The sequence below is a fragment of the Sardina pilchardus genome, chromosome 24, assembly GCF_963854185.1.
Source record: "Sardina pilchardus chromosome 24, fSarPil1.1, whole genome shotgun sequence".
Classification (NCBI taxonomy): Eukaryota; Metazoa; Chordata; class Actinopteri; order Clupeiformes; family Clupeidae; genus Sardina; species Sardina pilchardus.
In genome coordinates, this window is record NC_085017.1 from 21,166,437 (window position 1) to 21,178,141 (window position 11,705).

An 11,705-nucleotide genomic window follows, 5' to 3' on the forward strand; every position below is an offset into this window, starting at 1 on the left:
TAAGAACTCTGCAGCCAAGCTGCCTTTTAGGCATGTCAGTTTTGACTGTACAACGTACACGAGGGACAAGTGGTTTATTTGTGCAATATTTTTTTTTTCTTTTTTTTTTGAACATATGTTTTATTTAATTTTGTCTAGCGTTTTGTTTTATTTTGTTGCCTTTTTAAAAGATTTCTTTATTTTCGTAGTGTTTTTAATTTTGTTCTGACGTTTACAGATCCTGTCGATAGGGGTCGATTCCTTGCTTGAAGTCTGTTTTTATTTTAATTTCTCAGAGCTGGGCTGTGTTTTTAGGTGTGAGCGCGTGTCTTGAGGGTTTGCATGTGAGGTAGGAGGGTGTGTGTGTGTGCGTGTGTGACTCTATGTCTGATTACCTCACCCCCCCTCCACCTCTGTCCCTCTCCCCTGGATGTTGCCTTGAGCACCCAAAGTCTAGGAGGGCGGTATGAAAGGAGAACTGCACTAGTGAGGGATCTGGGCGGGAGGAAGGGAGGTTTTTGTCAGCGCGTACTTTGCGGTTTGCTCTGGCCATGGACTTTTAGACTCCCTCACAAGGTGCAGTCCCTTTTTATGCCTCCTTCAGATGTCAAGATCTTTAAGATGTCTGTTTTTAATGTGTGTGCGTGTGTGTGTGTGTGTGTGTGTGTGTTGTGATTTACAGGTGTACGTCCATTGGACTTGTGTTTACACACATGAAGGTTCTGATGGAATTAATTATCCCCCCCCTCCCCCACACACACGGTTCATTTTGTACCTCGTAAGTAACTCGCCCCTCTTGCCCAATAGCAGAGGATTTGTCACCCAGTCAAGATACCCAATTGAATTCTGCTCGTACATCAGTATTTGTGTCAACATAAGTGAGTTTTTGTTGCCTTGTCTTTCCTTTTTATTATTATTGACATGGGGAGAAGATGTGGGAGAGGGACAGATAGCCTGAAGAGAGGACCTTTAGATCAGTGCAGCTTTTTAACGCTAAGTGCCACCTCCACAAGTTGGTGCCCGCCAATGGCGTGGTGCCCCAGATGAAACAGACCTTGAGGAGAAAGGGAAAATAATTTTGATTCCTTTCTGGAATCTTTCGTTTGTGCATTTAATTGCCAGGTACTTCTATTTTGATGTATACATCACCTCTGTGCATTCTTTTATTTTTATGTGTGACTATGTTTTTGTTTGTTTGTTTGTCTATGTTGTCGTCGTCCCCTGTGCTGTATTGTATGGTTTCCATGGGTACATGGCACACGTTGTATTGCCATTGCTTGGAAATGCTACAGGCATGCAGGTTACTATGCAAGTGGATTATTTTTGTATTTTTTGTGTTTCTCGTTTGGAGTATCTCCTCTTTTGAAATCTGTAACATTAGTGAGCGTGTATGTATGTGTGTGTGTGTGTGTGTGTGTGTGTATGCGAGCGGGAATGCAAAGGAGGAACTGTTACACTAGGGTGAGGAGGAGAAGGGGATTGAGTTGAGCACCTGCCTGTGGTGGCACTTTTTTTTTTCTTTTAGAACTGACGCTTGGAAGGCAGGTGCACAAGAACTCCGTATGCAAGTTACTGTTTTTTTTTTTTTTTTTTTTTTTTTCCCTCTCCCTTCCTTGAACTTAACCTTGTGACGCCAATCCAGTGGAAGTCTGGAGAGAATGGTCCCTGCTGTTTCAATGCTGAGGCTGTATCTATGGCACCCCCTTAAAAAAAAAAACTAAAAAAAAAAGAAGAAAAAAAAAACAAAAAGACAAAAAGGACTTGGACTGGCACCTGTTCTGTGTACTGAATGACTTCAGTGCCATGCCAAACTTGATGTGAAGTGCTCCATTTTCGTCACCACTTGACATCAAAGACAGTATTAAGACTATTGTGTGAGCTACAGGAATGTTTGTGTAAGTTGACTTTTTTTTTTTTTTTTTTTTCACTTGCCTGCCCGTCAATGCAATATGACAAAAATGTAACACTTCAGAAATGGCAGTTAGCTGCTTTTAGATAGAACCAGCATCTTTTTTGGAGAAGGCCAAAAGTCACGAACAGAAACAGTCGGCAGTGCACATCGGTGTCCGAGGGCAACGGCCCAACACGGCACTGTAGCCTTCCTTTTCCTGAATGAAACTCAAAAAAAGAAGAAAAAAAGTGGTGTTTTTTGCATCACTTGGGTTTTAAAAAAGGGCGGCCATAATACTGCTAGATACAATGTGACACTCCCCATTGTGTATCCAGTGAGGGGAATTTTAAATGTAAAATGTTTTTTGTTGTTCTCATCCAAACGTCATGGTGGCCAAAAGCACTCCATCCCAAAGTAACCCCTATTCCCACCCCACCCACCCTCCTAGATCAAACATGGCCACCCCCGCAACCAAGAGGTCAGAGGAACTGTTGTTTTTTTTTTCTTGATATTTTTATGTACATTTTTTTTCTATTTTATTTTTTAATAAACGTCTTAAAACAACCAAACTTGTCATCTTTTATTTATTTATTGTCTTTGTCTTGCCACTTTGTTAGATTTTCTGTGTGAGTGCACAATTTACATTACTTTTTTTTTTTTTTAAATAGTAATTTCGGTGCAGTTTAGCGTTTCCCTTGATCTACAGTAAAATAGTATGTTACTGAATCTATTGTTCATCATGATGGTTAACAGGAACATTTTGTTTAAAACATACATTTACATACAAATTTTCTGCATACATTTTTGGTAATGTCAACAAAGTAGCTCTATTATCCACAAGGGGGCAATAACAACCTATCTATACATTTGCACACGGTCCATCAGTGCCTGCTTCAAGAGTGCTGTGGCAAGAGGGACGGTCCTTCACACAGTGAACCGGAAAAGCCAGACCCCCCCCATTCTTAATCCGCAGACAGTGTCTGGATTTCTGAGATAGCGTATCCTGCCCAGCCCTGTCAGTAAAGGTTGCAGTCCTTTTGATTTCTTTGCTTAGATCACAGCTAAGTTTACACTTAAAAGTTAATCTGATACTTTTCTAACACATGAGAAGTCAATCGGATAATCTGCAGTTGTGTGGACAAAATCTTAATTTTTTTATGGAACAGCTGACTTCTGTTCTGAGTCTTAAAGCCTTTTGTTTCTATTCTCACTGTAAACAGTACAAACTGCAGCAGAGGCACCCATCCTTATATGAGGTTTCTTGATGGCATGTCCTTGGTATGTGTGTGTGTGTGTGTGTGTGACTCTGTGTTTGGTTCACTAATGGCTCATTGCAACTTTTGTTCTATTAGCCGCCTGCTGTGCTTTCCATTACCAAGTGACAGCAGTGCCTTAGATCAAAGATGGAAATGTTTAAAGCAGCAACAGGTGAACAGAACAAAGCTGGATGGATGGTTGGAGCTGTTGGGTATGGGAGGGTATAGAGAAAGCTATTGGAAGATGGAGAGCATAAGGAGAACGATCAGGTGAGTAAGGGAACCCCCCCCATGATGAAAAGGTGAAGAAAAAGAAGGTGGCACGTGAAGGAAAGAAGAAACACATTGAGGGGGGCACAAGAAAAGAGTGGAGAGACCTAAGATTGGAGATTAGATGCAGTGAGTGGGAAGTGTGGGTGGTGGGGCGATAAAGAGAATGTGAGAGGAGTTTCTCCTGCCTGGCAGCATCATGGGGCTGATGGGAGCGTGCGGAGGATGAGACGGGCAGAGATAATGTGACGGTAGACGAGAGCTGAGAGGGTGTGAGAATGGTGATAGACAAGACACACACACACACACACATGACAAAAGGGTGGTGTGAGTGTATGTGTATGTGCCCTGTCACATGCCACTATCAGGGAGGTGATGTGTGTGTGTGTGTGTGTGTATGGAGGGGCTTCAGAGAGCGAGGGCTGACACTAGAAAAGCATCCTGTGCTGTGCCAAAAAAACACCAGTCATATAGGCTCCCAAGGAGCAGCCAAGGAGCTGTTGCAGGTAATGATCTCTGGAGGATCTGTGTGAAGTGGCGCGCCATCATAACCTCCTGCCTCGTTTCCTAAGGGCACCAGGTCTCCAAAGTATGAACCTGGCTGACTTTTCTCTCTCTCTCTCTCTCCCTCCATCTTCAGATGTCATGATTAGGTTTGTTTGCTCTCTCTCTATATAACCTGGTCTAAGGATAAGGTGATAAGGATTGACCCAACCTGTTGCTGTGTGTGTTTAGACATGTCTGTGATTTTCTTGACCTCATTCTGTATCATTAATTTAGCACCTTTTCACGAACTCAACCCATGGACTGTCAAGATGTATGTCAATGAAGCCTAATTACAACACACGGCATTCATTTCAGACATTTCAGTGCGCTGGAGGAGTGCGTGCACTAAAATTTCCTCCTCCAGAGTCAGACTCGCCAACTTGGAGATCGTCCTTGCACGGTCTCTTCCATAGAGATGTCGAGGCCACTAATGACGAATTTGATGTTACTGAGACCGGATTCACAATCGACTAATCCGCACGCAAGCCACATGATGTATAGGAGAGCAATAAACCGACTGTATTTAGTTACAGAGGCTCTATGAAATCGCAACACCCACACAACACCCTAAACCAACACAACACCCACATCTCCTTTGATTTAATCACGTGTGTGAGAAGATAATTAAGTCTTATGTCAAAAAACGTTTAATACTAGGCTATACGATGGAATCACAGAAGCATTTCGCATCGTCTGCCATCATTCTTCTGCAGGTAGCTTATTCTTGTGGGAAGAGACACCTGTGGTGTCGCCATCCTCGAGTGTCCCCGCCGCTCTTTGCTTTAAAAACGCATGAGCTAGTTTATAATTAAATTATAATTGAACAAATTTTGTTCAAAATTAACGCACGCTCACGCCCTCACGCAGCTGTCCCTCGTCATAGCTAGCCTATTCCAAAGAGTGCATCCCTCCCTGAAGTTTTCACGTCGATCAGCCTGCAGTGTCTGTTCCCACTATTGTACGGCACCTGGTAGTCGTTTACACTCCCAGAAGCCAAAGCCAGCATGTTGTAATCCTGTCTGGTAAAGCATGCAGGCGCTGCTGCCGAGAGCGCAGACAACATATTGAGCATAGCTGGAAATGTTCCCTCGGAGAATAGCAATTAAATGCTTGATTATGTCTGCCGCCGAACAACGCGTAATTACCTTGCGCATCACTCGTTACGCTCACACGTTCAATTAAAGGGATGATTATATTGATTGAGGGTGCTGCATTCTGGGTACATTTTGTCGCAACCCAAGTGTACCCCTTCTAACCCCCGCATCCATTTGTAAGGCTTTAAGTGAGAGTGCTGGCCATTAGGCTATGCTTTAATCTTAAAGGCTTATTTGATTTGTTTTATACATCACTGGTTTAGACTTTGCTGCAGGGCAATTAATCCAGTAGGATAGCATTTGCAGAAGGTGGGCGAGGAGCAACCAAGTGACAATTTGTTTGCATCCACAACTAGGCAATGTGACTGACTGATCTTGGCGATGTCGGTTATCCCAAGATGTGTCATCTCATTTGTAGCCTATATCAATGACCCTGTGGTCTTGACACATAGGCTACGCTTATGGTATGTGAGCTTTGCCTTTTGAGCAAAACAAACATAGCCTAACAGGGTACCTATCTAATTGAAACCTTAACACACAAAACAATAGGCCTACAGAAGCATCTCGAACAATGTGCGCCTCAGAACCGGGGAGTGAAAGGGAACCCAATTAATCCCCCCTCCCTTTTCCTCTCTAGCCTACTGAAAATATGACAACGTCTAACACAAAATGTGTGCATCAAGGAGCTCTCCCCCTTTCCCCAGTCCCCTTCAGACTTAGCTTGTTACCATGGAGCTACTGCACCTACTGCTATAGGTCTCTCTCACAAGACGTCTTGTTAACATTTAAAATTGCTGTTATTTTATGCTGTAGGCCTACGCACGTTATGCCCATCTACAAAGCCCTGAGAATGACGAATGTGATGTCCGTCCTTGTCTGTTCAACTTTCACCTCGACTAGTTCCTCAACGTCTGAATGCCAGATTGGAGATTTTAAGTGGAACAAGGAGGCCTAATCCACATTGCTGTTAGCGTGTGTTCCTCCTTGCAAAACAAGCCATTTCGTAATGTTTTCACTTTTGGCAAGGGCGTTTTTAGTGTGAAATGCTGGAGGCGGTTTTGACAGGGTCCAAGCCGACCTACGTTCCCTCTGGATGCTTTCCATCCGACACAGAGGTCTCTTGCCTTATTGTGCAGGTCATGGTCATGATGCTAATTTCCAGTGTTCAAAAATAGATCTCCATGATGTATGGGCTTCTCAATGAGAATGGTGACTTTAACCAAGGTGCTAGGATGTGTGAGGGACTCCCTGTATTTGTCTTTAAACCATGTGCTCCCATTCTGTCAAAACAGATCCCCCTGCAGCAGCACCTCTCCAGCTACCACCCCACCACCCCACCCACCCACTCACTCGACTCGGCCTCTGGTGAAGCAGGTGTTCTGTCCATATCTTCAGGTGCCGAAAAGAGCGAATTCTCAGCGGAGACCGGACTCCCACAAACAGCAGGGAACAAATCTGGTATGTAAATTCATCAAAGACTTGATGTGGGGGGGTGGGGGGGATTCCCATGCTTCCCTACTCAAAAGACTACCTATGCGTCCCACCTAGGTCCTCCCTCCTCCCCCTTCTTTTCTTCCTCCTCCTCTCCTCAGTTACCAATCCCCCCATTTCCAGCACCCCCCCCCCTCCCCTCCCCTGCTCTCATCTTCCTCCTCTCTTCCTCTTCCTCATCCTCCCACTCACTCTCTCCCTCATCCCTCATCCCGCTACACCACCTAGTCATTACAGATATTCTAAAAGAGAGCTTTCCTGCAGGCCTCCCTCTCCTCTCCTCTCCTCCCTCTGCCTGCCTCCTGTCTCCCACAGCTCTCTCTCTCTCTCTCTCTCTCTCTCTCTCTCTCTTTCTTCTCCATCTCCCCTAATGACAGTGTGAAGCTGGGCTCCAGGCTCACCGGGCTGTGACTGCTGTGGAGCCGCAGTGGAGAAGCCCCCTGTCAGGAGAGGCAGAGGCAGAGGCCGTGCCACGGTCTCACTTCACCGGCTGTTCCACCAGCTTCTCAAATTAAGAGAGGGGGAAAGAATAGGACAGGACAGGATAGGATTGGATGGCCTGTTTTTTACCCCTTCTTTTGTTCTCTCTCTCTCCCCCACCCCCCTCGCTTTTATTTATTTTCGCAGGGTGGGTGGAAAGGGGATTATTGTACATGGTGCTTCCTCTGCAGCAGAAGAGGTTTTGAACTGCAGATCTCTCTAGAACTGAAGTTGAAAAGCAGTAATTTGGCTCCTGCCTTGAAGACAGTTGAGAGGTATAGCTGAGCAGCAGCCTCCCACTGCAGGGGATTTCCTGACACCGCTCTCAGTGAAGGCAATTTTAATATCCTTCTTTTGACAGTGGTAATATATATTAAGTTTTCTTAATGAATTCCAAGCTAAGAGTTATCATCACTTAAGTGTACCTGCTGGGGTTGAGCGTATAGTCAATGAATGACTCACTAAATGGTGCAGAGGACAACTTCAGGAGTCTGATGATAAGAAACAGTTGGATGAAAGTGAGCACCTTTTTCTGTGCTTGGGAAAAGTTGATGAATGACACTAGTGTTTTCTCATTTCCTGGTATCGAATGAGAAACTAACATGAGATTTTGGTGAAACATGAGATTTTAGTTTCTGCTATTAATGACAGGAAAACACCCCGAGGTTGATGTAGCCTTTTGAATGATGTTCTTCTTGATTGCTGCCATGTGTGCAGCAGGACATGTTGCCAAAATGAAACCGCTGTAATTATTGATTCCATTCGATTATTTTTAAGTTCATAATGTCACCGTTTGTGGATGGATGAACCAGCAGGTAGAAAGTAATGATTTTAACGTGATACAACATGGAGATGAGAATGTTTGAGTTACCTTGGGGGACATACTAGCACTGATTACCAATAACACTCAAAGCTCTGGAATGGAATTAAGTCTGAACTCATGCATGTGGAAGGTCAAGCTCTTGAGTTCGGAGAACCACAAGCATTAAAGGCACAGTGAGTCATAGTACTGTATATATATACTGTGATGTATAAAATTACAAACATTATGCAATTTGATTGAAAGGAGAAGTTTGCTTTCCTAACATTATATTCTTATTATTGTTTATAAGCCCTTTATTCCCTTTATTATACATATTTTCTGTGTAAAATATAAATAAGTTAATATAAAAAAAATCAAGATGTCACACTGTGTTAAATATAGAGTTTGCAAAAGCACCCAAAACAAAATTGAGATGCACAAATATGGCAAATGCGTTACTGGAAAAACACCTTTTATCTTTTATTCCATTCCAACATTAGTAGGTCTGGAATAATTGATATCTTCTGACAACACAAACTACTTAGAGAGCACCTTCCATTTTTCGGCGAGTTGCATCAGGATGCTCTCCAAGTGCACGAGGCTAATGAAATCACAAGGCCATTTCACGGCGCAGCAGACTTTTCTGAGTTGAGCCAAGGGCCAAGTGAGGGCTTCTTTTTGGAAGGAGAAATATCTGCGATGGAAGTAAATAAATGTAACAATGAGATCATGTTTTAGCCTGGACTTTTTGAAGCTAGTTTTTTTTTGCTTATTGTGTCAACATTAGCAAAACAGCTACGTGTCTGGCCGTTCTCGTGCTGCTGTGATTGATGTCTGTTTATGGTGGTTAAAAGGGACTACATGGGGAATTAATCAGATGCAGCCAGTAGCTGAGATTTCCAGACTGTTCTTCATGGCAGACTGCAGTGACAGGTGATGTGATTCAACTCTGTCAATGGGGCAAATTACCTTCCAACGCAAGGGAAGAAAAATAAACCCCCTTAGAAGGCTAAAAGCTGAATAACTCTTGGGAAGAGAGGGAGAATCATGAATCACACACTCGCATACACTTGTTTGTCAAAAGTGCTCGTGGTCTTTATCTGACAGAGGTGAAGCTGGCTGGATGCTTACGTTGCACAAATGTTGCAACAGCAAACTCACAGAACAGGCAGAAACCTAACACTAATACTCTGGAATATAATGGTTTAGAAATTGTGTCAAGTAATGAAGTTTCAGCAATCTCTAATCCCTGGCCCCTCTGTGTATCATTACAGCATCCTGCAGCTTCCCTCTGCTTCTTAGTATAACGGCTTGGTGTGTGTGTGTGTGTGTCTGTGTGTGTGTGTGTGTGTGTGTGTGTGTGTGTGTGTGTGTGTGTGTGCGTGTGTGTGTGTGTGTGTGCGCGTGTGCGTGTGTGTGTGTGTGTGCGCATGAGAGACAGAAAGCGAGAGAGAGACAGCGAGTGAGTGTGTGTGTGTGTGTGTTCGGTGTGGTTGGTGGGAAGCGCTCGAGAAATTTCCCAGTAGAAGTCTATTTTTGGTTCCCATCACCACCCCCATAGCAGGCAGGGAGGGCAGTGTACAGTATGTAAATGCATGTGAAGCAGCCTGTGAGGTGTTGCTGTGCTGAGGTGCTGCCTGCCTACAACCCTGCGAAAGTCATCGCAGGCGGGAGAAGGAACGAGAGAGGAGTGGCGTTGAGCTCGGTGCTCAGGGAGGGAGGGAGGGATGAGGGAGGGAGGGGGGAGTGTTTCAAAGCACCGAAATGACATATTTTAGGCTGTCTGAAGCCTAGTAATCTTCTCAGTCTCACATCGGTTGTGGTGAATTGTTCAAAGAGATTGATTGTGCGAGAAGAGAGGTCTTGTTCGATTGACTAAGACCGCTTACAGAGAGAAGGCACAAAAAAATAATACTGGAACGAAATAAGACAGGCTAGACTCACGGAAAGGCTTTTATTTTCCAAGTCCAACAGGCTTGTGGTCATTTAATAGTGAAGTTGAGTACCGTATGTGTGGTTAAATGACACCGGGAGAAACACCCATTGATCTTTTTGTGGTCTGTGTGTTTGACTGCGAGCGACTCGTTATCTATATTTGAGGTGACACGCTGACATTTCCTGCAGCCTGCCACCAAAAGGCTCTTGTATCTGAACATTTTCTCTCTCCCTCAGGTATGGCAAGCAGTGGTGTAGGAGCACAAACACACAAACACAGGGGCTTGACACACCTTTGCAAATCAGTTGCTCTCATGGAAAACATCAAGCCTTTCAGGAATGTGTAATACCACATGATCGTTTTTTGATATACAATGTTAATAAATAAATAGCGCAACAGCTACATTTTTTCCAGTGTGTGGGTTACAAAACACTCTCAGGAACAAAAAATGGGGCAACCCTTGACACAGGGGAATTTCTCCACCGCCCACTGCCAAATCACACATGGAGTGCTATTATAACACCGAGCTATGCTCATGATTACCTGGCAACCCGGTTGTTTAGCAATGGGCCTTTAAAGACATCTTAATTTGATACCCTATTGTTTTTTTTGACAGATCAAATAATATAAAGATTTTCATTTTGATTCCTCCTCTAAAGTCATTTTCTCTAAAGTCATATTTTGCAGACCTGGCATTGACATATTATCTGAAGATAATAAATAATAATATGGATAAAAAAAGACTGTTGTGATATAAGTCCCAGTGAGGGCTCGTAAGTTGAAATGTTACTTTGTGGATTTGTTGGTCTGTTGCTGTATTACATTGTATTACATTATTGCTTTGTGTAATTGGTGTTATAGTACTTTTCACAGACTGCTGATGATCTTCCAGTCCAATGTCTCTTCTTTATGTAACCTTATCTCCCCTTGTTTTCCCCCCTCTCTCATTAACTCACCGACACATTCAGTTTAGCCTGCAATACACTTCAGCTGCTCATTCACTACCTCCCCTTTTCCTTTCTGTCTCTCTCCCTCTCCCTCCCTCCCTCCCTCCCTCCCTTTTTCCTGGGTTCCTCCCTCTCCCTCGTTCCTTAGTGCTTTTTAAATGGCTCTCACTCTCCTCCTCTGATTCTCTCCTCTCTTTTACACACAAACCTTTCCAAACACACACACACACACACACACACACACACACACACACACACACACCTCACCAAACACTTTCTCCCCCCTCTCCACTCTCTCACTCTGACGCTCTCACTCACCCTCCCTCGGAAACACGCGCTCCCTCTCCCTCTCTCTCTCTCTCTCCCTCTCTCCCTCCCTCCCTCCCTCTCTCTCTCTCTCTCCCTCCCTCTCTCCCTCTCTGTGTATCTTGTGCCGGCTCAGTCCCACTCGTGCGCTCAGTTCATCATGTTGGCTGCTGGACGATGCTGCGCTCCGCCGTGCTGTCGCTGCTGCCCTCGTACGGGACGACGCGCCTGTCCCTGCCGCTGCATCTGAGCACGCTGCGCGAGGAGGAAGAGGAGCGAGGGGGAGAGGGAGAGGAGGGGGAGGAGGGAGACTCCGCCGGCGTCACCGACGTCCCCGTCGCCACCACCACCACCGCCACCTCCACCGTCTCCACCACCACCTCCACCACCACCTCCACCCCCGCCGACAGCGTCGCTCCCGCTGCCTTCGCCTCCGCCGGCTGCCAGGCTGCTCCCAGCCTCACCCCTGCCCCTGCCCCTGCCCCTGCCCCTGTCCCCACCGTTGCTCCTGCCCCAGCCAGCCCTGGGTCCTGCTCTATCCCCAGCCCCTACTCCGCGCCGGTGGACCCCATCACTGCCGTGGGGGCGCGGGCGCGGGCGAGCCCCATGCGTGGCTCCCGGAGGGGCTACTTGCTGGAGGGGGTCAGGGGCGGCGGTGGCGGTAGGGGCGGCGGTGGCGGTAGGGGTGGCGGCGGCGGTGTGGAGGA